Source organism: Leptopilina heterotoma, unplaced genomic scaffold (assembly GCF_015476425.1).
Source record: "Leptopilina heterotoma isolate Lh14 unplaced genomic scaffold, ASM1547642v1 Lhet_6, whole genome shotgun sequence".
Lineage (NCBI taxonomy): Eukaryota > Metazoa > Arthropoda > Insecta > Hymenoptera > Figitidae > Leptopilina > Leptopilina heterotoma.
Window position 1 is genome coordinate 66,413 of NW_025111137.1, and position 27,099 is coordinate 93,511.

Below are 27,099 nucleotides of genomic sequence, written 5' to 3' on the forward strand. Positions count from 1 at the left end.
CGTTAGTTAAAAAAAATTTCTTGGATTAAGTATATTCTTTGGAATATTCATATCAAATGGCAAGCAAAAATGGTTATCCCCAGGACATCCCTGTTAGGGTTCCAACCAATAGTGTTGCTACCATCACTTATTATTCCTACTCTTCACGAGAGCAGGAACCAATAAGTCATCCTAAATCCTTCCTTCTCAACGTAAATCTTCCTTGTCTTTAAATCTATAAATAGCCATCCTACTTGCTCTGCAACCAAATCATCAAAAAAATCACCAGACCATTTAAGAGAATAATAAAAAGATCTCTTCATTCATAAAAAAACAGATGATCTTTCTTCATGCACTGGAGAAAAATTCCACAAAATCAAGTTTAAAAATAAAACCCCAGACATCAGTAGCGTAAGAAATTGACAATTTTTTTGTTGGATAAAAACCACATGGGGTCTGTATTTTCTTTCCCCTAAAAAAAAACACTGGCGCCGTCCTTCAAGGACGGGGTCAGGTTTTTATTCCCGGAAAGGGAGAACGTACACTACCGGAAATGCAATTCTGGTTTTGTTCTTTCTCCTCCGACAGGTCACATATAAAAACAAGTAATACTGATTTTAAGAGTGTATTAATGAAAAGTTGTCCCTTTCACCGAGATCGTCCCACATGTGATTGAGAGACAGTGCGTGTCATTTTAACAAAAGAAGCTCCTTAGGTGTAAAACGATTGGGGAGGATTAACATGAAATTTAAATGGGGAAAGATAAACGGCATAATTACAAGGAAAAACATCGTCAAGTTTGTTGGTCACGGCTCATGGTGTTTTTTTTCTTCTTCTTTAGCATGAAAGAGAAGAGTTTTGTGCCGATTCTATTTTGAATTCTGTCGAGTGCCAGATGACTTGTATGGCGCTTCTTGATTCTTCCTCTCTCACATCAGTTAGGTGCCTCCTACATTCAGTTACTCTTCTCTCTCTCTCTCTCTCTCTCTTTTCTGTTTCATCTTTGCAATTCTTTACGCCCATGGCAACGCGCGCGTGTCTCTATCTTCTTATTCGAACCGGAGGCTGTGAACGACGGACAAGATTCAAGTCGTTAACACGACACGCCGGAAACCGACACATATCTATCTTTATCTATTACTTTATTTGTCCTCCCCTCGCATTTGCAAATCCCACGATACTTTTGCCAATAATTTCTTCACTTCCTATTCCACTTGGTGATTTAATGAAGCAAGTGAACCAATTTAGTGTAACCATCGCATCATGATGATGTTATAATGCAAATTTATCGTTCTAATGAAAAATTCAAATTCGAAGAAATTTTGGGTAAATGAAATGTGTACAAGACGAATGTTCACGCGGTTATTTATTGCCGTAAGTCTCGCTGAAACGTGGCGCACTAGCATGCTAAAAGATGAGGGAGGGAAAAACATATGGTGCGGTGAATTTTAAACTCCAAAAGATCAAGAAAGAGAAAAGGAAAGGGGGAGGAGTGGAAAGATGAAGCGACCAGGAAGAATAAAGACTGATGAGGGATGCTGGAAGACAGAAATATGAGAATTTGGTCAAATTTTCCCTCTCAACTGTCCTCAACTTTTTTTATACCATTTACAATCGTTAATGGATATTCCTCAAGTTTTTTATACTTTTGACAATGGTGTTGAAATTATTCCATTTGAAACAAGAAATTTAATTTTTTCTGAATAATAATAATGTAATTTCTTTTAGTCCAGATTGTGAATCATTTGGACTGTAAATTTTGGGGTTCTTTGGTCGTATAACGTTATATATAGCGCGACGGCAGACGCATCGTTTCGTAGACTTTACACGCAAAGTAGTTTTGAAACGGAGATGAGCATGTTGCTTTGATCGCGTGGCTTGACAAGCATTACGATATGTGACCATCATGAACCTTAGCGGAAAAATCAAAGGCGAGGGAAAAGAAACACGACTATTTCAAACAAGAAAAGTTAACTAACGGAGGAAAATTCAAAAAACTGTTTGAAGACTATTTTTCTAAGCTTTTTGAACTCTATTCACTATTTTTTACTGTTTATTTCCAAATAAGGGTACTTTGTTTTATTTCTTCCATAATAGCACCGAATCCTTCCGGATATTCTTGAGACGTCGAGGAGATATCAATTTGCCAATGGCGGTTTGAATATTCCTGGGCTGTCCGTGGACATCTGAACAGCAGAAGAAAAATTGACATTCCTTTATGCTTCATCATTATTACTTTTTTCACTCTCTAGATACATTAGGATATCCCTGGGACGTCCTGAAGATATCCATTTGCCTGAGGCAGTTTAAATATTCCCGGAATGTCCATGGACAACCGAACCGCAGAAAAAAAAATCTTTCTTTCTTAATATTTATTTTTTCACTCTCCAGATAGTTGGATATCCCTAGGACGTCCTGGAGATATTCATTTTCTAGCGGCGGTTTGAATATCCCCGAGATGCACATATATTCCTCAGCTGTCCATCGCCATCCAAACTTCAGAAAAGAAATCCCTTTTTCTCATTATTTCCTTTTTCACTTACCACTCACAAATTTGTATCTTCGTTAAAAATACAATTTCCTCTCACAGGAGAAATGAAAAAGGAATAATTCAGGTGAAGCATTCAATAGAATAAATAAATTAGATCCCGTAAGAGTGAAGAAATTTTTTTTTTTGAAGTGTTTTGGTGATAAAACGAAGGTATATAAGGCGCAGCACCCATGTATGTATATGTATATATAGTGAAAGAGAAGGAATTTTTTAAAGGCGTCATTAAAACGGAGACACAGGTCGGTGGAATCGTTTGTACGGTTACCTGTCTCCTTAATGAAGATATTTACACGCCTGTTCAGTCGCGCCCGCAGGAAACGCGCATTTTCGAAAGGTTCTCTCTTATATGCTTCGTTTTAAAAGTCTTTGCGTCGTTGGACTAGACTTTATTACCATTCATTGGACCTTGTGTGACATATATGATAAGTTCCAATATACATAAAGTTCTACAGCCAACAGACAATTTGAAAGTTAGGTCACACAACTCAACTCGACAAGTTTTTTTTTCTTGTTCCTTATGTTTTTTTTTTTTTGCTTTATAATGATCTCGGAATTTAAATAAAATTATCGTAAAGTATAAACTTTTGGTTATTAATCACCTATGTAGCGACAAAAACTAATCTCGTGTCACCAATTCGATATTCGAATTAAAATACTAATTTCGGAATTATAATAAGTTTTCGATAATTTTTTCATATTTTAGTTTATATTTCTATTTTTTATTTATTCTATATTTTACAAATAATTTCGAATTTGTCCACTTTGGTTATTCGATTTTTATTTGTCCACTTTGATAATGTTTGGTGACGTGTTTCCAACTCTCGCCGCTATGTTCGATTTGGCGCTTCATGACATAATCGAAGTCAATTTTTCATTTTCACTATATATTAAACTGCGTCTAATGTGTTGGGGACGATGTGAAAAATTGCTTACTGATTAATAAACATAAATTTTTCAACTCTGGGAACTCGTGATGAAAGTTTATCGTGAACACAGCGGGTGTCTGACTGGAAGCAATTGAATATAATTATCACTGCGTTGATCATTAAATGTTAGGGGGTCAGACATGAACGGCTAACAAGTAGAACGACCATTGAGATTGTAAATAATTACAAAATGCATTTAATCTCGCTTATTATAACAGCCAACATTGTAATACAAAAAAGGGCGGAGATTTCAGAAAATCAAATTTGTAAAACGAATCGTACAATTATTGTTATTAAATGGAAAATTAAAATAGCCCCAGGGTACTTGGCACGCGACTAATTATCTTATTTTTAACTTCTATATATGCTTACACAAAAGTAATTACCGCACATTCGTTACGGTATGATTCACTTGATGATATTTTAATCAGTTTGAAAATCATTCATTTTGCAGGAATCGTGAATGAATAAAATTACTTTATTAAAGACCGGTAGTTCTAATTATTGACTGTTTTCTAAACAATGATTTGTTTAGGAAATTACTATTTTTTGAAATTTTGAACTTTTTTAGAATTTTGATATTTGGAGGTTTGTCAAAAGAGGGATTTATGCACTTTGGAGAAGGAGGAATTTTGATTTGTCACCGTCAGACAAAATCGAGTTACGTATGTACTTTCGCGCTTACCAGGAGGCTCCGTAAGCAATCTCCAGGGCCAATCTCGTCTCCGCCCGTCGGTTCGTTCGTCCGCTAACTCTCTTTCTCGGTTTTAATGTCTTCATCGAATCTTGGCTTGCTCGAAGCCTGAGTTGGAAGTGTGTAGGTATATACATATGTGTATAGTGAGTGAGAAAAGAGGTATACGAAAAAGGATCGGCTCCTTTTCCTTCCAACCATCACTACAAATCTTTTTCGAGAAACATTTTACTCATGACAACAAGTTAAATTTGCAGACTTTTAATTTCACATATCCTGCTGTGTATGACGAGGGAATTTTAATATACATTTGCACCGTAAAACCTGTCGTCTCTGCGCGATCAACGATTTCACGACTACGAAATTATATCAATAAAATAGTTTTTAATGGAAAATAAATTTCACATGAAATGGAATTAAATCGTATCTAATATTCCAGTTCTTTGCATTTACATTTAGTAACTTTTTTGACATTTAACGTTAGGTGAACAGAATTGGAGAGGTGTACAAAGTTTTACTATCAGCGCCACACTGCGGACTTCTTCAGTATTAGGGAAAGTGTTTTCAAGTTAGTGGAGTTACCAGTAGTTAGTAATCTTTATCACCAAGATTGAGCCTAATTGCAGGCAAGATTCTTTGCAATAGGTTCTTGAATACTGTTCAAGTTTTTGTTTCATGAACTTTTCAAGAAAACGGGATAATTTTTTCAAGTTCAAAGACATGTATTGGTTACAAGAAGGGAAAAAATCGATTCAGATATAGAAGTAGTGTATGAGCACGCGTGAGACCTAAAAAGCAAACAATATTGTAAATACTCGTTTGTGGTACACCTACGTGTATATATATATATATATATATATATATATATATATATATATATATATATATATATATATATATATATATATATATATATATATATATATATAGTGCTGAAGGGACATGAGTCCTATGGTAAAAAGGAACGAGGGGAAACGAGGGTATGGTGCATGGCGACAACCCGCAGGAACGGGACTGCGAGTGTATCCGCCCACGTAATCTCGATCGTTCGCGTACCTTTACCAGCACCATTGCTCTTATAGTTATCGCCTCGCTTGCCAATGTTCATGCAAGTTTGCTCGCGCACGCGAACCAAGTTTTTCATTTTTATACTCCCAATGACAAACCTGTAAAAATGTGGATTAATTTTTCTCATGCAATGCTTGACTGCTTCTATATAAGCCAATTCCTTAACGGCATCTGGACATTCCGGATAACCGGAACTTATGCTATCCGTATGTTATCCTTTGCTGTTATGCGAATTCCTTAATATCATCAGGGTATTGAGGATATCTCACTGATAACCAAAACTTATGCTATCCGTATGCTACCCTCTGCTATTAGAATCGAATGCAAGAGCTAAAATTAACCAGAAAATTTATTGTTCGCCTCTAGGTCGAAAAAACCTAGAGGACCAATCGATAATCTCCCATCTGATGTAAACATAATCTGCATTTATTTACCAAGCCGTTTAAATTTTTGCTTTTTTTCTCTAAAAACCTAATTGACGGCAGCTGATGAGAGGCAGGTGTGTGGTTTTGCCGAATTCATTCCTTTGAATCCGACTAGAAAAGACGAATCAAGATGCCGGAATACACCTTTAGCACCTGAGGTTCAGTCTCCAGTGAAGGAGTCAAGTTGGAGAATGGAAGAGAGAGAGAGAGAGAGAGAGAGAGAGAGAGAGAGAACCCGTATAGGAGGATTTATGAACGACCGAAACAGTCTGCGAAACCAAGAGTCCATAGTCCTCTTTCGTTTAACTTTATTTTTTTCTCTTCTACTTTGTTTTTTAACCTTAGGAGTACCTGCAGCTGATTCTCTGTGACTGTATTGTATGTATGCATATATATTTCGCCTGCAACCTTACAATTTTACGACTCGACACTTTCTCGCGCTCCAGAATAAGAATTTGCAAACGTTCCTTTTGCCGGGGTTTCAAGTTACCTAATATAATCACTCGAATCCGATAATTTATTCTCTACGAAAAAAAAGATGGGAAATGCGGGTATTATCTACAAAACAAGAGTTTTTTCAATCCTTTATCATACGGGAAAAATTTTATTTGTTCTAATTGATGAGAACGGTAGTATTTTAAACGCCTATTAATCGTTTATTGAAGTAACTTAAAAAGTATTTATAAAACGGAAAACATTAATTCCGTCTGGTATTCATTTGAAACCTGGGAGTGAAACGTGTATGTGCGTTCGGCCCTTGATGGTAAAAAAAAAATTTTTTTTTGCCTTCGGGTAAATGAAGAGGGTGGGAACCGAAACGCCCACATTGGGTTCCAACCGATTCTTTCGACCCCCCGTGCATCGACAATATAGCCCCCCCCCCTCATCCCTTTTCTTTTTCTTCCTCCCAACACCAACGAACTTACCACTCGATTAAGTTATTACGTTGTGCAGATAGAATCGGAACTCAATTCCTGTAGCCCCTAAGCATTAAGATACGTTTGATGCTTTATGGTACCGGGTTTTATATTCTATGGTCTAAAAGATAATCTCTTCCTCCAAAGTCAAACATGGAGAGAAATTTATTGAATCGATAATGAGAATGATGATATGCAGTAATCGAGGGAAAAGTCATATTTCACTAAGTCGAGAATGATTTTGCTTTAATGATTTCATGAACTTCCCAGTTGATCTGCTGGACAAGCCTAACAAGTCCCGTTTGTCATAAGGTCGATAGTTGCATAGATGCTAAACGACTTTCGACCTAACTACAACTGCAACTTACTTTAAACAGCAGATCTGGATGAAAGCATAGATTATGAATCCGACTAAGAAGTTCCACCAAGAAAAACTTTCTTCAACCCCAAAAAAACAGTTCGAAGCTTCTTTTATTTCTTTTTATCAGAAAGCACATCGTATAAACAGGAACTGGTCTCAATTGTCACGAACAATGTGGAACCAATACCGTTTTACCTTCGTGCCTGACTCGATAAATCTACAGATTGGATCGGGGTTTTCGGTTTGGAAGATCGGATCATCTGATGCAAGAATTTTACGAATCTCTCTTTTCCCTCTCTCTTTCGGAATAAAAACAGAGAGAGAAAATTGGTATAACACAGAGAATATAATGCAAAAAATGAGCGGAGGAGACATGTTGACAGGAAGGGGAGGAGGGAAGGAAAGAAAAGTGGGGGAATGAGATGAAGGGCGATGTAACAAAGAGGGATGAGAGATATGGGAATGCCGTGCGTGGGTCTTGCCTCTTAGACATCGTGGCCAGGACCGTGTCTCTATCAGGTATCATAAATAATTCTCAGATAGGGCGCCTTGAATCTCTCTGGGGCGCTATGGTGTTTTTCACTCAACCTGTATGAGAATAACCTCGTGAAGATTGTGTCACGATTCAACCTCGCTTTTACTGCACTCGATTATCAATCATTTTTAATTACATATTAGTTTTTATTTTCCAATCGGGAATTGAAACATTACATACAAGAAATGTGTACTTATCATTTCTTGTATAGGTTCTGTCAGCATCACTAGATCTTGATAAAATAAAAAGGATCGAAAGCATTTTACAATCTGTATTTTCTAACGTCCTATAGTTAGATAGGATAGGGGTCATAGGGGACGTTACACGTCATTATTAGTGTAGAACACTCTTAAGATGGGAACAATCATTAGTGATGCATTAAAATAGACCAACGTAACTTTTTCCATCAGTTCAGAAAAGATATAAATTTACAGTAAAAAAGTACTACTTAAGTATAAAAAAAGTAATACTTCGAAACCAGACGGTAATATCTCCAAGGCGAAAATTGGAAAACTAAAGTTTTAATTGGATCTTTTAATATCTAATTTAGTCGCAAATGACATTCCAACTTTTTGCATTGGCAAAGCTAATTCCAATGGAAGAAACATAAAAATGGCACCCATCCGTAAAATAAAGACGGCTTTGGTGGAGAAAAAAAATTAATGAGCACAGGAGTGAATTTCCTGTAAGGCTAAAACAACACAAGTTTTCCGCAAGTATTTCCTTTTTGTTGTGCGTGTAATCGCATTTTTCTCTACCTTAACGTCGGCACCGGTCATTCATTCGTGTAATTACGCGCATGTACCGCAAGAAAAAGGTATCTCGCACTTAGTACCACTAATTACTACGGTCTTCTCTCGTCTGCGGTTTCCCCCCCCCCCCTCTCTCTCTCTCTCTCTCTTTTGCTCCAGTCACCCTTTGCTGGAAAAACTGTAACTTGGCGAGAGTGTCCAAGTGTATGTACACACACACATCGATATGGTTGTTGGACACTCTGTGTGTGTTGAAGCAAATGTTACCTGAATAAAGGACAAGAGGGAGAGAAAACGACTGCCGACGTACGTATAGAGAGTGTTTTATTCGAGTTTCAATCGGGAGACAGAAAGCCAACTATGAGCCGGAGGTCTTTATTCCGATTCTGAAGGCGAATCACGTTCTCAACAGAGAAAGAGACACTGTCTCGTAACAAATATGTAACTCCCTCGATTCTCTTATACACGTGAATACGTCTACCTGTGAATGACTACCACTACTTTGTTGAGTCCGGTTTCATCTTGGGGAATGAACGAGTTCGAACTGACGTTTGTGTTCCTTTATATAAAGTTCTATCCTTCTGGATAGGAGATGGCGATTGGCTGGACAAACAAAAACCAAACGGTTTTTTGTCTTTATGAACGTCTTTTTTTCTGAAAATTGTGATTGAGCTTCTAAATGTTGTCACCAGATGTTTGTGCAGTGTTTAGTCCGCACAGCATGGACAGAGGGCGACCCAAGCGGAGTTTCTGGGAGATTTGAACATCCAAAAACCTAGTGGACATTCTACCAGTTCTTACGATTCTTAGGGATGTCCTAAATTCCCCAGACAAATGGTAATCTCGAGGACATTAACTGATGATTCAGGTCCCAGAGGAACTAGTCCTAGACGTGCTGTTGGGGATTCCACTAGAAGGGAAGTGGTTGTTATCAGAATTGACAAAGGGCGACTCTAATGGCGACTACAGAAAACTGAAGCTTCTATAAATCGTCACCCGAGGCATCATCAATAAAGGAGAACCCAAAACCTAGTGGAGATTAGACCATTCTTAAACCTAATTGCGGCCACCAAAAGTTGCAATTATCATCGTCCACCAAGAGTGGTTTTTATTAGCATCGACATAGGGCGACCCCAACAGTTATTCCAAAAGACTAGAATTTAAAAAAATCGTCACTAGGCGTAATTATCATCACCACTAGCAAAGACCCTAGCAGTAACTGTATAGGATACTATAGTTTTTGAAAATCGCCACCAGTAACGTTATCAATTCTGGTAGATAAGGAGTCCCTAATGCAGACTAGAACTCCTAGAGACTAAAGTTTTTAGGGACAAGAACTTCTAGAGACTAAAGCTTTTAGGGGCTAGAACATACAGAGCTAAGAACTCCTAAAAGTTTCAGACACTTTTAGAACCAGACATAATTGTCATGACCACAAACAGATGGCGACACCTAACAGCAACTATAAAACACCGTTCACAGTGCGACTCAATACCACAACCGTCAAACTGTAAAGAACCAAAAAAACAACTCAATCTTCTTGACAAACGTAACAACTGGGTCACCTTCGACAAAAAAAAGTTCCAAACAAAAGAAACAAATTCTCAAGGCCTGACTAATAATATATTAAGAAAGAGTAAAAAAAAGAGAATTGATTGATTGAATTATTTGATCAGAGGATTTAGGATAAGATCGAGGACTTTGTTTGTGGCATGTATGTATTTAGAGAGAGGAAACTGGTCATGCCAACAAAGAGATGTCTGCTCTCGGTCGAAGCAGATTTCGTGTCGAGTGTCTGCGTGAGCGTCTCGCGTCACCATCTCTCGTGACTCTCTTATTCTCTCTCTCTCTCTCCTTTATTTTCTCTGTCTCTCTATTCCCTTTTCGTTTCGTATTTTATTCGTACACGAGAAATGCCGAACTCTCTTTCCAAGTCAAAGATCATCAACTTGACCACAACCCGCGGCATATTATCATTGCGACCACATTCGGCCTTCCGATACACATATACACATATATGTATCTGGTGAACCGAGAGCCTGTTTGAAAGGCTCGTCACGATTGAGACGTCGAGTAAACTTGTTCTCCAAAGCGGTTAGCTTCTGGTTCTTCAACAGTATCCGAAAATTAACGCTTTCGATCATTTCCCAAAACCGGCTGTATTGATGTTTATATATGGTTTCATGCTTTTTGTCACTTCATTCTTTTTTTGTTTTTGCGGATTTGTGATATAAGAAATTATTTGGATCAATTACTGCTTCCGAGAATACTCAACAAAGTATTTAAAGGGTGGATTCACAAAGTTTATTTTGTAAAACTCGAAAATAGTTCAATAATTTTAAATGTTTTCTGGAGTGTTTTTAGGATTTTTAATTCAAAAAATGATAGTGGAGTATTTAGAGGAAAAATAATAAACCCCGGTAAATGGAGCGGATAATAAATCGGATTATCTTCCCCTTTTCCGTTGGCTACATGATTTGGCTTCTCGACGTCATTGTTTGGCTTCTTGTTTGATTGCTTAGCGCCATGGCAGGAAAGGTGGCACACGCCTTCCTTTATTGTTATTTTCACGAACCCTTTTGTTTCACTACAGAAAGAAAATAATTATATTGTCAACACGCTTCAGTGATTTTAATTTCAATAACAGTTAATGCACAATATTTATCGAACACAAGTTCAATTGAATCTTAAAAAGGGGAAATAAACTGATTTTTCTATTGCTTTTTGTATTTGAATAAGGACAGCAGAGTCTATTTTGTAATCAAAATTTTTGTTTTCGGTGGTTCCGCCTCGTGTCAGCAATCATCCGTCATACACATCGATGAACCCATTTAGATAAATTGAAAGGGCGACAATTCGTGTCATTCGATTTTTTCCACTTCTCTTGTTTTACTATACATATAATACTCGATATAAAAAGTCAAGCGAAAATAAAACACAATAGTACTAAAAGTCGAATATACGCATACATGAGATTGAAGTACGGTAACGATGTTTTTCTTCCCAGTCAGTCGAGTGCGAACGTATAAATAATCGCGGGATTGCGCCCCGGCGCTCGTGCTGATATTTGCATACAATCCGCGACAAAGGTAAAGGCAAATATTTTTTCAACGAGCAACAACAGGGGTTGCCCGATGGCCTCTCTCTTTTCTCGTGTTTCTATAGTTCTTATCTGAACTCATATAGAGTCGACTCGTTTTTCCCCTTCAATGATCACTAAAAGACTCGACAAAAATTCGAACAAAAAAAGAAGAAGAAGACGAAAAAACAACACGAGTTCGAGGATAATAAATATATGTGGAGTTTTAATACTAGAGCAGGATCAGGAAACCTTACGAATGGCTTTTATCATAGGGCTTTAGATTTTGAATATAAATATTCGAAGCCCGATTAATGCACAAAATATATGGTTATTATTAATTTCCCTTTTTACTTATAGACATAGAATTCCATTAAATTTCAATAAATTAAGTTAAATTTAATTCTATTGAATTTTCTTAAATTGAATTAAATTTTCAACTGAGAAAATTAAAAATGCATACCTAATATTTTATTTCTGAAAATTTAAAAAGGAAACTAGAAATTGTAGAAAAGGGAATTTAGAAATCGGCGAATTTGGTCGAAGCTTAGGATAACCCGAAGCTTATATGCGATGAGAACTAGGAGAAGAGGACGATGAAGAAATTACGTAGTTAGATCTCTTAATTCTGACGAGACAAGTTTGATCCAACCCACAGTGGTGAGAGAAAGAGAGAGAGAAAGGGTTTATACACTCTCGAGAATTATTCTGGTCCTTCAGTTCCCTTTAGATGGAGCCAGAACCTTTTTGCAGAGCCTACGGGCCCATGGACAACCTATAATTATCTTTACTAAACTAGAATCTTCATGATTACATGTTTCATCCTCGCGCTTTCCCAGGTGCATGATGGTTTGCTAGCTCGTGCGACTATACATTTATTGCTCACAGCGGGGAAGGAGGCGACGTGTCGCTAGATATTACAACAAACACATCATTATTTTTCTTCTAAGTGGAAAAGACTCACCTCGCGAGTTAATTGAGTTGAAGAAACGAAAACAATTCATCGAAAATAAGATAGAAAGCATATGTTCATTTTGAGTGGTATGATCAAGAATACGATCATCCTGATCAAAAATATGATTATCCTGAGCAGTATAATCAAGAATACGATCATCCTAATCAAGATTAGACTCATCTTCATCAAGAATATGATCATCTTGAGCATTATGATCAAGAATACGATCATCCTGAGCAGTATAATCAAGAATACGATCATATTTATCCACAGGAGCAATAATACCATCATCTTGAGCAGTACGATCAAGAATACGATTATCCTGATCAATAATACGATCATCCTAAGCAGTATAATAAAGAATACTATTATCTTGGTCAAGAATAAGATCATTCTAATCAAGAATGGGATCATCTTGATTATCCTTAGCAGTATAATCAAAAATGCAATCATCCACACTGTAAAAAATTTCTGAATTTTATCCGATAATATAAACGGTAATTTTTCCGAAATTAGGGGGAAATCAGTTTTTCCGATTATTGAATAGGAAATATTTCCGAAAGTAGGTGGAAAAATACTAGTCGCATAAAAACCGGAAATTATTCCTTTATTTTCGGCAAAGTATCCGAAGATCGCGGATTTTTTACCAGTTTTTCTGTAACAATTTCCAAAGTTAAATGGAAAAATAATTTTTCCGACAAAAGTCGGAAATTATTCCATAATTTTTTGTAAAGTTTCCAAAGATAGTGGATTTTTCACCAGTATTATTATGAAATATTTCTGAAGCGAAGTAAAAGAACAGTTCTCCCAATACTTAATTGGAAGTATTTCCAAAGTTAAGAGGAAATACACATTTTCCGAATATTTAGTAGGAAATATTTCTTCTTTCCTAATCTGAATTAGTAAAAAATTCAACTTTGAAAGCAAAAATCAGTAAAAATTGTCTGTTAAGTAATTATCGAATTTTGACTTTTTTAACCATTTGTTAAGTATATCAATAAATTATTTTTTTACATTTAATTTATAATTATTAGTCAACGTTTTTTTCACTAATTACTAAAGAAAAAAATCCGATATGTGTATTTATATACTACTCTTTAAATCTAAAAAAGTGAAAATTTACTTAGAATACATCAAAAGTATTCCACGTAAGATAATAAGTATATATATATAATTAAAAATAAATGAAAAATCATTTATGAATTAGTCTACATGCACGTACTTTTTTACGTGAAAGACTTATGACGTAACTTTTCTAAGAGCATTTTCACTTACTTAAATTTGAAGAAAAATAATTAGTTTATTTTTACTGTTTTAAATTTAAAAACTGTTAAATAAGAAAAATAATTTTTCTATAAAAATGTGTCTGTGTATGCAGTAAATAGTTCTCAAATATTCCTCAAAAATCTAAATATATATATATCCTAAATTTAACGGAAATGTGAAAAAAAATGTTAACAATACTATGAATCGGTTGGTCAACAGTTTTAAAGAGATTGAACCTTTCGAAATTCCATAGAAGTTAGAAAGAACAGATTTTACTCCACATGTTTCTTAAAACTGATACTTTGCAGCAGATTCTCATAGCCTCCCTTGGTCGAGCGCGTCTAAGCGTGCGCTCCCAATGGTTGAAGGCTCCATTAAAAAAAACCCTACGCACAGACAGCACTATAAGGCTGACAGTTCAAATCGTGGTAGATAGATAAATAGATACTTCCGTAAAAATGTAAATAATAATTTTTTTTAAATTAATTTACATTTATTTTAATATATCAGAATGTAATATAAACAGTTTTGATTTTTTACATAAATATTCAAATGATTTAAGTAGAATTTCCGAATAAATAGTAGGAAATATTTCCGAAATTCATGGTAGATAATTCCTTTTATTTATTCGGAAAAATTTCCACCGTTTGGGGTTCCGTGCTGTCCGTATTTTTTCGGAAAAAATTCCGAAAAATTTTTTACAGTGCAGATCATTATGTCACAGAATATTATCTTATCTAACACCAGGAGCAAGAATATGGTAATCTGGAACAGTATGATCATTATCATCAACATCTAGTTCAGAAAAAAACGTCTTGATCAGTATGGTCAGGAAAATACTATAAAAGTCTCCTGAAAGTATCTCCTCCGTTTAAGGTTAAAGATGTTTCTAAAAACTTTTTTAACCCTTTTATCACCCAAATGCACAACATATTGTCATTAAGTTTGAGGACTTATTTCGGTTATACAAAAAATCAATAATTTATAAACAAAAAAGTTATTAATGTTTTTTATAAAAAAGTCCGATTTTTTTTTTAAATTTTTGTTTAATTTTCATTTTTTTCTAGTACGAAATATCGGAAAAGTAATTCCAAATGTTACTCGGAGTTTTTTCAATTTTTCAAAACCTCATTGGATTTGCTTTGAAATTTGGTACTCGAGGGTTCTTGTGGTAGCTGATTATGAATCTGAAATCCAATTTTCAAAATTCAAAATGGCTGATCCAATATGGCTGACTAAGTTTCGAATAAAAACTTATCGGTCCGTTGAAATTCGTTAATCACGTTCTTTACCCATTAAAATGTTGAGGTATACGTGAACTGAAAGCCTTTTTTTAATTTTTTAATTTTATATATATATTTTTTTTTAACTGACTTTTAACAAATTTATATTTTTTTACTTTCTTTCTATTTTTTTATTTTTAATGTAAAATAATGTATTTTTTTTAATTTATAAATTTTTTTTTATTTTTTATGTAAAAAAATATAAAATTTAAAAATTAAAAAAAAGACTTTTCAATTCACGTAAATGTTTGGTGATTGTTTGGCAACATTAAAAATATTTTAAACATTTTAATGGCTAATGAAAGTGATTAATTTGATTTTGAAAATTGAATTCGTAATTGAAAATTAAACAAAAATTGAAAAAAATCGGACTTTTTTATAAAAAACATTAATAACTTTTTTGTTTATAAATTTCTGATTTTGTTTGTAATGCCATTTGATAGAACGCACATGAAAACATAAGAAATGATGATTTATCAATTTTTCTATTGATTTTTAAATACCGAAATAAGTCCTCAAACTTCATGATAAAATTTTGTACATTTAGGCGTTAGAGGTTTAAGTCCATAAAATGGAAATTATTGAAATTTTCATCTCGATAAACCCAAAGTACCAGTTTTTGACGCTGAGAGTCGACGCTAATTTCAGGGACATCAATGATTGTGGAAATTTTCAAACGCGAACTAAACACGTGCGAGGATACGAACATAATTTACAACGTATAATTTTCCCCAATGATTAAATTGTTAAATAAAAGGGTTCTCTCTCTCTCTCGCATCCTCGTCTGTCCAATAAACTTGGTTAATTATCAACAAGTAACGAAAGGCATGCGCGCATATTTATCAAACGCACTTAACTTAATAGTGATAATGATACTGTATCTTTCACGCTTATTGTTAATTATGCCGTGACTTCTTTACAACTCACCTAATATAGTGTATACGTCTAGAATAAATTATACATCACGGGAAGAATATGTTATTAAAGGCTTAATCGACTAGAAAATCATTAGCGGTCTGTATTTATTTAACGATATTTTTTCTATTTTTTGATTTCGTTTCTTTTTGTTATTTTCTGTTTTATCTGTTTTTCTTTTATTTACAGTTTTTTTTGTTATTTTCTTTTTTTGTTTTTCTTTCTATTGTTTTTTTGATTTTCTTTTTGTTGCCTTTTTGGTTTTCCCGGTTTGGTAAATATTTTCACCCATTCTTCTCATTTTCTTTTTTTGGAAGTAATCATACTTTAAATTTTTATTAATTGCGATTTTAATTGCAAATATGGCGGAACATGTTTCATTCGGATCCGTTCTTGCATACTCGGGATACAAACGAAGTATTACCGACCCTGGAAACTTAAAAGTCTAATTTACCGACAGTAGGTTTTCAGTCGGTACAGAAATTTACTTGACAAAAAAGTAAAAAAGAAAAGTGAATTATAAAATTAGTTGAATCTAATTTTAACACTAATAAAATTTCTTAAAACTTCCAACAAAGAATAGTTAAAAATGATGATCTCAGCATTTTTAAAAGCAACAATTTTATTTTTTCGGGGCTATTTCTCGAAAACGGTAATAAAATTTAATGGATCATTGTTGGGGTTTTCTGGGCTTTTGTGAAAGTCTATATGGTCGGTTGGGATGTATTGTAAAGTTTCCTTGAACTTAAAATATGAAACTTTTTGAATGATGAAGGTACTACTACTACTCTATTCCTTCTCTTTTCTTTTTTATTTCTTTCATTCTCTCAAAGAGAGGAGAAAACATCAAGTTCTCAAAAGTCGTTTTTTTCCACGCTCTCGACACGCGGACCATGCAGACAGTGGTTACCGTGCTTGCCGTGCTATGCGTCATTATCGGACAACGAACGCAATGAAACGAGGGAACTGGTTCTCGGTGTTATGTTCGTTCGTACGTTCGTTCGCTCTGCGCTCGTGCGCGCCTTCATACAATTGTCTTATATACCCCTTTATGAACTTGCTATGTTTGATCAAGTAAATAACTCTCGAGTAAATAATCTTACAAACTCAATAAGAAAATTTTTTTCTCCTCTCTTTTCCCTTCTCATTGTTTTTTTCTTATTTTCAATTCGAAACTATAATAACAATTTTTGGACGAATTTTTTTGGGACTTTTTTGTGGATCATTTATCTTGGAGATTTGAAATTAAAAGAAGGCGAAGAAATCTCCGGGCCTAAGTCCCTGAAATATTTAGTACGTGTTTTTTTCGGACGGGTAAATCTCACACATTCGGCTATTAATAAAAAGTTAATATCCTTAAGTTGTAATTTATTTCCGAAGATGACTTTCAAGGAGCCGCGTTTATCTCCATGACAATAATAAAGTTATTTCTCCGAAAGTCGTCTTTTGTGAATTGACTTCCAGTTTTAGTGTCGTTTTCTAACAAAAGCCCAACTATAAAGAAGTCCCGTTTCCAGCTGAAGCACGTTGGAGCGGAAATAGGAGAAAATTTTTTCTCGACCCAAGAATCTTTCTATATACCTGAATCTTCAAGTTAATTTAGCCCTGGGCCTTCTAATTTGTTGTGAAATTAGGACTCACCTTCAGTATAAGAGAAGCTCTTCAAGTTGCTATCTTCTCTCCGTTGGGAAATTTTTTTGGTAAGAAAACTAAATACTTAAGGGGAAAGTTAGAAAAAAACAGTAACTACTGTTACTAAAAATTGATTCCTAGTGGAGAATTTGAAAATTCGATTTAGAAAAATAATCCTCGAGTGTTAAATAAACAGAATGAGGAATTGTTTTGGAATCACGTGATTACGGCGGCATATCACGTTGCACGTCTCATCTGAGCTGATCGATGATTGCCTCGCGGTTCTCACGTCCGTCCAATCATACACGATTGGCTCAATCCACGCTTTCCCACTAACCACTTCATCAAAACGTCCCTTTTAAATAAAACGGCTTTTGATTACACACCTTGTAACTTGTTGTTATTCGCTCTTATTCCTCTATCCCTTCCTCTCATGATCTCTTCTCCTTCTTGGCGGATAGTAACAGTTGAGAGCCTTTTTTCTCCCCCTCCTCACACAGCAGAGACGGATTCACATTCAAAAAAACCCTTTTGTAAAATTTTGGTCAATTTGAAAAAGTCAAAAGTGGCAAAAAAGTGCAAAATATCTCATAGGAAACTGTTAGCAAGATGTTGCACTGATCACTAATTTTTTTATCCAATTACACTATTGATACACTTTGGAATTTTTAACTTGTTTCACAAATGGTTTTTTTCTGAGACAATTATGAGCAATTGGTACAAAGGTCAAAAGAAAATGTTTGTTAGTGTTGACTTGAAGCGCGTCGGAACACAACTGAAGCGGTAGGACCACCCAGCCGGGCGAGGGCCCCTGCCACAACGAATACAGTCGTTGGACTATGCCGTGCAAGGACTCCCACTACCATCTTGGTCTGCCCCTGCAAACACCATAACCCTGATCGTACCGGACTCTAGCAGGTGCCTCAATGTCTTACTCCGGGGATGGAAGATTGGTTTGGCAAAAGGAAAGGACGACGACGACGGTAGGATGCGAATAAATAAATTGGAGGGAGCGAGATGAGTAGAGCCAAAACGATCATTAAAGTGAGTGAGAAAGATGAAAAGGGGAAGTTCAGGTAAAAGAGAGATTTCCGAACGGAGAAAGAGACGACAACAACAAAGTAGCAACAAAACAAACAAGAATCAGTGGAGGGGAAAAAATAACACAAGAGTTAGAAAATTAATGAAGATGTCTAATTTTTAATTCTTTGTTTGGCAACAAATTTTTGGGAATTTTCCGAATTTTTTTTTCTGAATTGCAAACTTGCTGCAAATGTTAAATGTTTCACCTATTGGAATACCTGGATATCAAGCAATTTCACAATGCAAATTTTCGAAACTTGCTGATTGATTGCAGTTTTCTGCATGCAAGTTTGTATGCTATCCGGAATATTATTCCTCGCAGAATTGTTTTAACGATATCAATTTGATTACTGTTTGCTGCATGCAATACTGTATGGTATCCAGGTTATTATTCCTCGCAATGTTTTTCTAAGAATATTAAATTGAGACAAAAAACGTATCAAATGTGTTTTAATACGATGCTGTTTGCTGCATATAACATTCTATGCTATCCAGAATATTATTCCTCGCACAATTTTTCTAAGGATATAAAATTGATTGCAGTTTGCTGCATGCAATACTGTATGCTATTCGGGATATTATTCCTCGCACAGTTTTTCTAAGGATATCAAATAGAGAAAAAAAGTATGAAAAGTGTTTTGATACGATGCAGTATGCTGTATACAACATTGTATGGTATCCGAGTTATTATTCCTTGCACAGTTTTTCTACGGATATCAAATTAATAGTAGTTTACTGCATTAAAAACTGTATATATGCTATCCGGGTTGTTATTCCTCAAAAAATGTTTTAAGAATATCAATTTGAGACAAAAAACGTAATAGTTTTGCTTTAAAACACTTTTACATTTTTTGCCTTAATTTGACATCCTTAGAAAAAAAATTTCAAAGCAGACATTCAAAAAATTTACTGTTTTTATAATCTGAAAATCGCGACGAATTTCTTGCTTTAAAGGAATTCATGTCCCCAGTGAATCGTTGCGCATATTACAGTGACAGCTTGGTCAAATCGAATGTCATGTTGGCATGCCTTGGCGATTATTTCTCGGGTGTAAAATGGACAACTGAAAAGCAAAGTTTCGAGAGTATACTCATATGGGACTAGCTTTAACACGTCGCTCGTTAGACGTTTCGTCGAAGCGTGTCGCTGCACACTGTGCTGTTGCTCTTGCTATACTTAGATGGTTCCCAGATACCAATCGCGTGTACTCACATGTGATGCCATGTAGTGGTACTTGCACTCACCCACCCTCTTTTTGCATATACATATATACATTCTCAAATATATATCCATCTAGAGAACGCATTACCATTTATGCACGATATTTAATTATCTAATTGTGCGCTCAACAAGCTCCACCGATGGTAACACGCGAGAAAGCATTTCAACAATACATCATGAAAATTCCTTCCAGCACTCAATCAGTAGGCGTGACTTTATTAAAATAATAAAATAATCAAGTTATATTTGTTTGATTTTATTTCTCAGTAGGAAGAATGGGATGAGATTTATCAATTGGATTGAGAATGTTGATAATATTGACCGATGTGATCAGGAATAACTCTTTTTTATCAAGATCATGAATATCAACGATGAGGATAAAGAATATCAATGATTAAGATCAAGAATATCAATGATTTAAGAGTAAAAATTATTTTAATAATCAAAATAATGAATATCAGTGGTTAAGATTAAGAATATATCAAAGATTAAAATCAAGAATATCAATTATCTATAGCAAAAATTTTGTCAACGTCATGAATATTAATGATCAAGATTGAGAATATCAATGATTAGGTTCAAGAATATTAATTATTATCAATAGCAGGAATTTCAATCGTCAAGATCAAGAATATAAGTGGTCCAAAAACAAGAATATCATCATCTTGATTAATATGGCCTAAAAGATGATCATCTTGATCACTACTGGACAAGAATATGATCTTCTTGATTAATATGAACAAGAATATAATTAAGTTAAACAATATTACGAAGAATATTATTATGTCCATCATAATCAAGAATATCATTGAGATGATAATATTGAAGTTGATAAATATGATTTAGTAAAATCTAGTAAAAATATCATCATCAATATCATCATATTGATATATAACCAAGAATATCATCAGTTTGGACAATATTTTCGAGAATACAATTACTGTGATCGATTCATCTCTATTAAAAAGATAGAAAAAATCATCAAGATGAAGATATATGACTAATGTGATCAAAAATATCATCGTCTCCATAAGTATGGTAAAAAATGTCATAAATTCGACCAGTATAATCAAGAATATCATCATCTAGATCAACATTATCTTGATTAATGTTATCGAAAATATCACCGATTTTATCAAGAATATCATCATTTTAATTAATAAAATCAGGAGTCCCATAAATCCCGCTCAAAAATAGCATCATCTTCATCATAATAATCCAGAAATCATTAATGTTTGGTAATCAACATTTTTCTCTAAAGAATATTAATTAGATCTGCAAAAATAGCTTCCCAGTGCGGAAATTGCTAAAACGACCACGCTAAAAAGGAGAAAAAGGAAGAAAAAAATAAGAGAATAAGGAAAAGAGAGGAGTAGCAACAAGTTTTTGTGTTTATACTCGTGCAAAAGGAGGACGAATTCTCTCACGCTATTTAGGAAAAGGCAAGTTGACCCTTGGTCAGATTAGAAGATAACCATTAGCGAGTCGCGTGGTCGCGATCATATCCGATCGTTACCGTTTTCCATGAATTTAAACTTCCTGTATTCTACATTTATAGAAAGAGTCAAAAATAAATCACTATGCTCACAGTCTGAAATTTATGTTTAGAAAAGACGATAAATTCCACTAATCTGTAATTTAATGCAAACGACTTAAGTACGTTCATGTCTGTTTTGTCCAAGTCGCACGTAAAATGTAAACACTCTCTATATTTAATCCTCACACACATGATTCTAATATTCCCTTTCGAATCAAATACCGCAACAGAATGAAATCATTTAAACTTTTGATACAATAAAATATTTCACGAATTTTAACCAATTTAATTTTTAAAAGTCACTTTGGGTTTATTGAGAAAAAAAAATTCTTGAGAAAACAATCATGAGAGGACTATCCAAGTTATGCCAGAAGCCCAGGATCGAGTGTATGAAAGAAGAGGAGGAGCGAAGCAGAGTGACTTGTGAAACTCGAACAGCAATCAGTCGCATCTCTTGAGAGACAGAAAAACGTGTGTACTGAACATTGAACACAAGCGTTTCTGATAATGGGAGGAAAAATAATTCCCGAAGATTGACTTGGGCAGGAAACTAAGAGCTAAGGGCTAAGAGAATAATAGAGAGAGAAGGTATTTTTTTACTGAATGGGTAAAAGGGGAGAAGGAGAAGAAGATTCAAAGGAAGAGAAAAGTTCTTGTGGAGGGAGCGCAAAAGGGTCCGAGTGAGAGATTTGAGAGTAAAAGAGGCAGATAGGCGGGTACGGACCCAGAGAGGATAATTGAGTTATTACTGCAATTGTAGACCACCTTGGAAGGCTCTGGAACGACCATAACAGGTTCTGAAAATCGCATACATATCTCCCTATGATTCTTGGGCTCCTTAGCGATAAAGGATTATCGTAAATGTCCGAGTGTTCACCTACTCTACAAGTTCAATGAACCTCCTATTCCTCATTCGCAATTTGAAAGGTCATGTGGTAACTATCAAGGTGAAGTTAGAAAAGTGAGGGTTAACCATTAGATTAATACGTTTCCACCAAGGTCAAACTTCTCACTACCTTTCTTTACCCGTTTCACTACTTTATTTAAGAATCACGTTTCTAACAATATCATTAGAAATGTACCCTTTGCGCACCATCTTCTGCGCAAACCAGTAAAAGTGAAATATTTTTAAAGGAATGCCTTTAATGCACACTGATACCAGTTAGCATTTTTTTTCCACTTGATAACAATTACGAAACAGGTATAAACACCGGCGATGTTTATGCAAATTGTATAAATACCAGTACATTTATAATAAATTGTTATGTTACAAAATGGTGTGGTATAGCTTTAGGCCTCGATACGTGACGTGAATTATGCGGCTATTTTAGAGTCCATTCTAGTTTATGGAAAACAATTCGGGGAAAAAGGAAGTTTTTTTGACTTTGGGCGAAAAGAATTTTTTTTCGAGACGAATTGAGTCGTTATTTTGGGGGCAGGTGTTTCGAAGAGTATTTTGCAGCACGGCATGGCGTGACACAACAGCATGTGTCGATTTTGGACGAGAGTGGAAAGAGGATTCACTGCATAAAGTTAATTAGTCAAGACTTTCAACGCATACGCGTTGAGCATCTCGTATCTCATCAACAGCATCTCTTTCTCGGTCCACACACTATTCGCGTTTAATTACTTTATAATCCCGCCTTTAACCATGAAATCTTTATTTGATCCATTTTCTGAAAAACTGGTTTGCGGAAGGGGGACATTGCGCAGATGATCTTGCGCAAGGGGGCATTGCGCAGCAGATCGTGCGCAATACTGTTTTTTCGTATGAATTAGACTCGGAAAGTGTTTCAAGATGAGAAGAATGGTAAATAGTGTTATCGGAGATGGAGTCAGTGTGTGTGCGCTCAACAGATATATAATTGTGTACACAATCAGAATTACGATGGAGATAAATATATATAAAAGGGACGGTGTACCAAGGCGTGTACGAGGCTCGAGACCTAGTAAGTTACACCTCCTGGACTCTTATCCGCTGAGATCGGCTCGACCACGCGGGTACTTGAATGCCCAGCTCTCTTCGAATAACTTTACTACCGGTTTCGTACCTCGCACCGGCCTCCTAAGCTTTCAGAGATAACCCGCCTCCTACGCTTCTGCTTCTCTTCTGCTTTATTTCTTCAGTTCGAGACATTGCGTGTTCCTCGAATACACATAGAAATCTTTCTCTTTCTCTCGATTTGCTCTCTTTTCTCCTGTTCAGCGTTTGTCTCATTTCGGAGAGACTGCTTCGTGAGACCAATCGAGGTGCTCTTCTTCTTCTTCTTTATCAGTTTATTTCTACTCTACCTTTTCTTTAGTCCATCCTAAGTTCTTCGTTCCATGGAGAAACTGCATTTGCATCAGGGCATGTTTTGCACAGAAGCTGTGACGGCTTATTAGCCCCAGAGCAGCTGCGTGTTGGTAATGAGGACCAACGTCTCTACGCCGTGGCACTTTTTCCCCTCAAAGGATAATTGGAAGCTTTCTTTCCCAAAAAACATGTCTGTGCGTTGAGTAATTCATTTTTAAACAAAAACGTTTATTTTTAGAAAAAAAAATAATTGTAGTTTCGATATATAATTTCAAGAGGAGAACAATTAGTTCCAATTAAAAATAGTTTTTAAGGAAATGAAATTGGGCTAAAAATGGAGAAATAGTTTGAATTACAGAAGATTACTACAGAAGTTACAAAAGTTTCCGCCAGGTGGAAATTTTCCTCCATGCAATTAAAAAAATAAATCAGAAATCAGATTGAATAATTACTTTTAAAAAAATATTTTTCAAGAAAGAATTATGCGCTTTTGAATGTTGACGAGCAATCTCGGTTCGGTTAACCGCAAAACACTCTAAAACACGGCAACTCTTTTAAAAGGACGTTTCTTTTATATCGCGCGGCGTACGATGACAGTGTTATCGGTATTTCAACGGTGGTTCGCTCAGTTGTATGCGCAGTAGTACATTTCCGAGAACAATGGTCAAAGTCGGTGGGAGACAGAAGGCGCAAGAAACACTGTGGGATGCTGTGGCGGAAGAAAATAGAAGCAGCAAAAAAAAGTATATAAAGGAAAGAAAAACAAACAAACAACTTAAAAGCAGGAAAAAAACTCGTTCGAAATCCCTTTAGATTACCTTGCGCGTTCATCACGAAAAAGGATAAAGGAGGTTTTGGACGCACGCGCTGACGCGACAACCTCATTTGTGCACGACGGCTTCCAGATGAGCAAGATGAAGAAGAAAGAAGGAGAAGAAGAAGAAGAGGAGCATGAGTGAAAAGGGACAGAGGAATTTACGGACTCTTTTTGATGATCAGAGAGAACATGATGCGAGAGAGGGAACTAGTTTGCAGATGGAGGCAATGAAGAGAGAAAAACATTCAGGGAATTCGAGAGAGAAAGAGAAAGTCGATAAAGACACAATGTGGAAGAAAGAGGAGCGTGGTCCAAATAGAGAGATGCTGGGGTCTAAAGAAGAAAGAGATATTGGAGATATGTGTGGTTGAAGTCAATGATTCTTCAACACCTTGTTCCCAAAAAGGACTACAAAACTTTTCAGCAATTATTATCTTTCACCAACAAAGGTCGACTAATTATTAATTGATAATCCCAGATAGTATAGTTCATCATAATTTATTAATTTCTTTTCAGCAGATATTTCAGAAACGTTTAAAACTTACTGACAATTACAGGTGGATATAATCAAGAAACACATTTTACTAAAAATCTATTAAAAGAAGATTCATCTCGGAATTCTAAAAGCAATATTTCCTTTGGTGACAGGGAAAACAGACTCAGTCATTTGAGTGTTTAGTTTAGATGAAATACTGTCAGTCATCACTTATTTCTGGATTTTCATCTGTGGGGTTTTTTTTCATTGCGATATAGTGAAACATCCGCTTTCCATCGCACATTAGAGAATTGACGAAAGCTTTTAATAATTTTTTTGTCTTCTATTCTGCTAAATGGTTTCTCTTTCATAATTGCTAAAGAAGCTAGGTGGAAGCAAACAATTTTAAAAGGGGGAATTGGCTCTTAATTATTGTCCAGAAGGAAATTTGTGGCTCATCAACCGGTACATGCAACCCTGCAACTTGGACGGACTTTACGAAGGTTTCGCGAGACTGTTTTTGCAGCAAAAGCCATCGTAGTGTCCTCGGTTTACTCCACGACGAGCAAAGAAGCAAACGCTCGAACGTTTCTCGTATATATACCCCATACACTATGTATCCAATCCCAGGGACGCATTTTCTTGACTTTTGAAACCGAAGAATCGTGTTGTAAATAATTATAATTTTTCACTTCTTCCCCCAAACAATTTAACTTTTTTCAAAGTGGTTTCCCACGTAGTGCGAAACGGAAAGGTATTCACCGCGGATCATTAATGTTTTCATTTCTCCGCGCTTGGTTTTAAATCCTAATGATGTTTTCTTTACCATCGAGTGTGTCACCTAATGAGGATTTATAACAATTTATCATCTTTCCTTTTATTGTAATAGAAATTTTCTAGCTTATCTTCTGGGTAATTATCGCAATTATTACATAGAAAGGTAATTAATTCTGACATTACTCAACATCTTCATTAACCATGATGAATTCCACGAAAAAGAAGTTCATGTCTCTAGAAGCATCCAAATAGGGACTAAATAAGGAAAACATTCCTGAAGAAACGTTTTAAGGACGAAATAATGATGAAGAGGAAACAAAAAGGAGTAATTCGCTTTGAAATTTGACGTGGTGGTATGTCAAATGGGTAATTAGAGGTTAGCAAGATTGTTCTAGCACCGCGAGAAGAAAGAAAGGAGAGAGGAGTGAGGTAGAAGGAGAAAGAACTCCAGGTATCGAGAGCGAACGTGATCTTCGATCCTCATACCCGACATCAAGACATTGGCGACTTGGACAGAGGAGCAAGATCGACTACAGCTCAATCACTCTTCGTCTTGTACCCTTTCCAATCCTCTTTCTCTTTCGATCGTGTGTGCTCTCTCTCTCACTCTCCCCTCCAGTTTTAGGTCCTCCTCTTTGTAAGCTCCCCATCTCTATTCATCCAACTCGTATCCTACTCTTTCCCTCTCGTGCGCGTTTCTTTTTAAACCGTTTTATCTCATCATGATCTCTGGCTTCACGTGGCGTGCCCTAATGACGTCTCGAACCCAAACGAGTACCACCGTCTAACGAGAACCCTTTTTTTCACGTTCCAATGCTAATTCACGTGCTCCACAATTTTTTTAAAAGCAAGTTGAGAAACGCTTTCCTTCCAAATTGACCAAAGCAAACGCCGGTGTGTTTATTAACTCCGGTGGATCGTAGCTCTTTCGCGCGAGACTGCTTTTGCTCCGCGGATTTTGTCGCTGAATTCGTCGACCTCCACCAAAAGGAAACGAGTTTCGATGCTAGGACCTGCAAAGCGCCTCGACACACAACGAATGGGTCCTTCTCTCGAACCAGTGCTGTGGATTGGTCGCGGACAAAAGAAAAAAAAGTTGTTGGAAGGGGAAACTGCCTCGGTTGGAATCTCTATCGAAGATCGTAGGGCCCAAAGAAAGAGAGAGAGAGAGAGAGCAGTAGCGAACTTTAAGAAAAAAGACCTTGACCGTGCCGATCCTGGAGGACTGCCGCGGGTCGAACCAGTCGCCAACCGCTAAAAACCTAATTAGATGTCATAATTATACTCAGTGATGCTCAACTCCTTCACCCCGATACTTCTGGTTTTACTTCTGGTTTGTGATTAAGAATTCGCTAAAAATTCCAAAGGTGGCAGTGAATTGTCAGGACTCTTTCGGGACTATCTGGATCGTAAGGTCCAGGTAGCACTGATTGATAAGAAAAAGTCGAAATGACTTTTGTAGGAAAAATTAAGAAAGAAAGTTGAGACGACCGAATAATGAATGAGGATGTTTCGTGAACATTGAGAATTACTAACGGGACAGTGTTAATTGTCC

General features: G+C 35.8%; 1 protein-coding gene across 1 annotated transcript in view; it reads right to left on the bottom strand.

Moving 5' to 3' along the window:
* LOC122509143 (transcriptional activator cubitus interruptus) overlaps positions 1-27,099 on the bottom strand; it is a 71,991-nt gene that overhangs the window by 11,167 nt on the left and 33,725 nt on the right. The window lies entirely within an intron of this gene.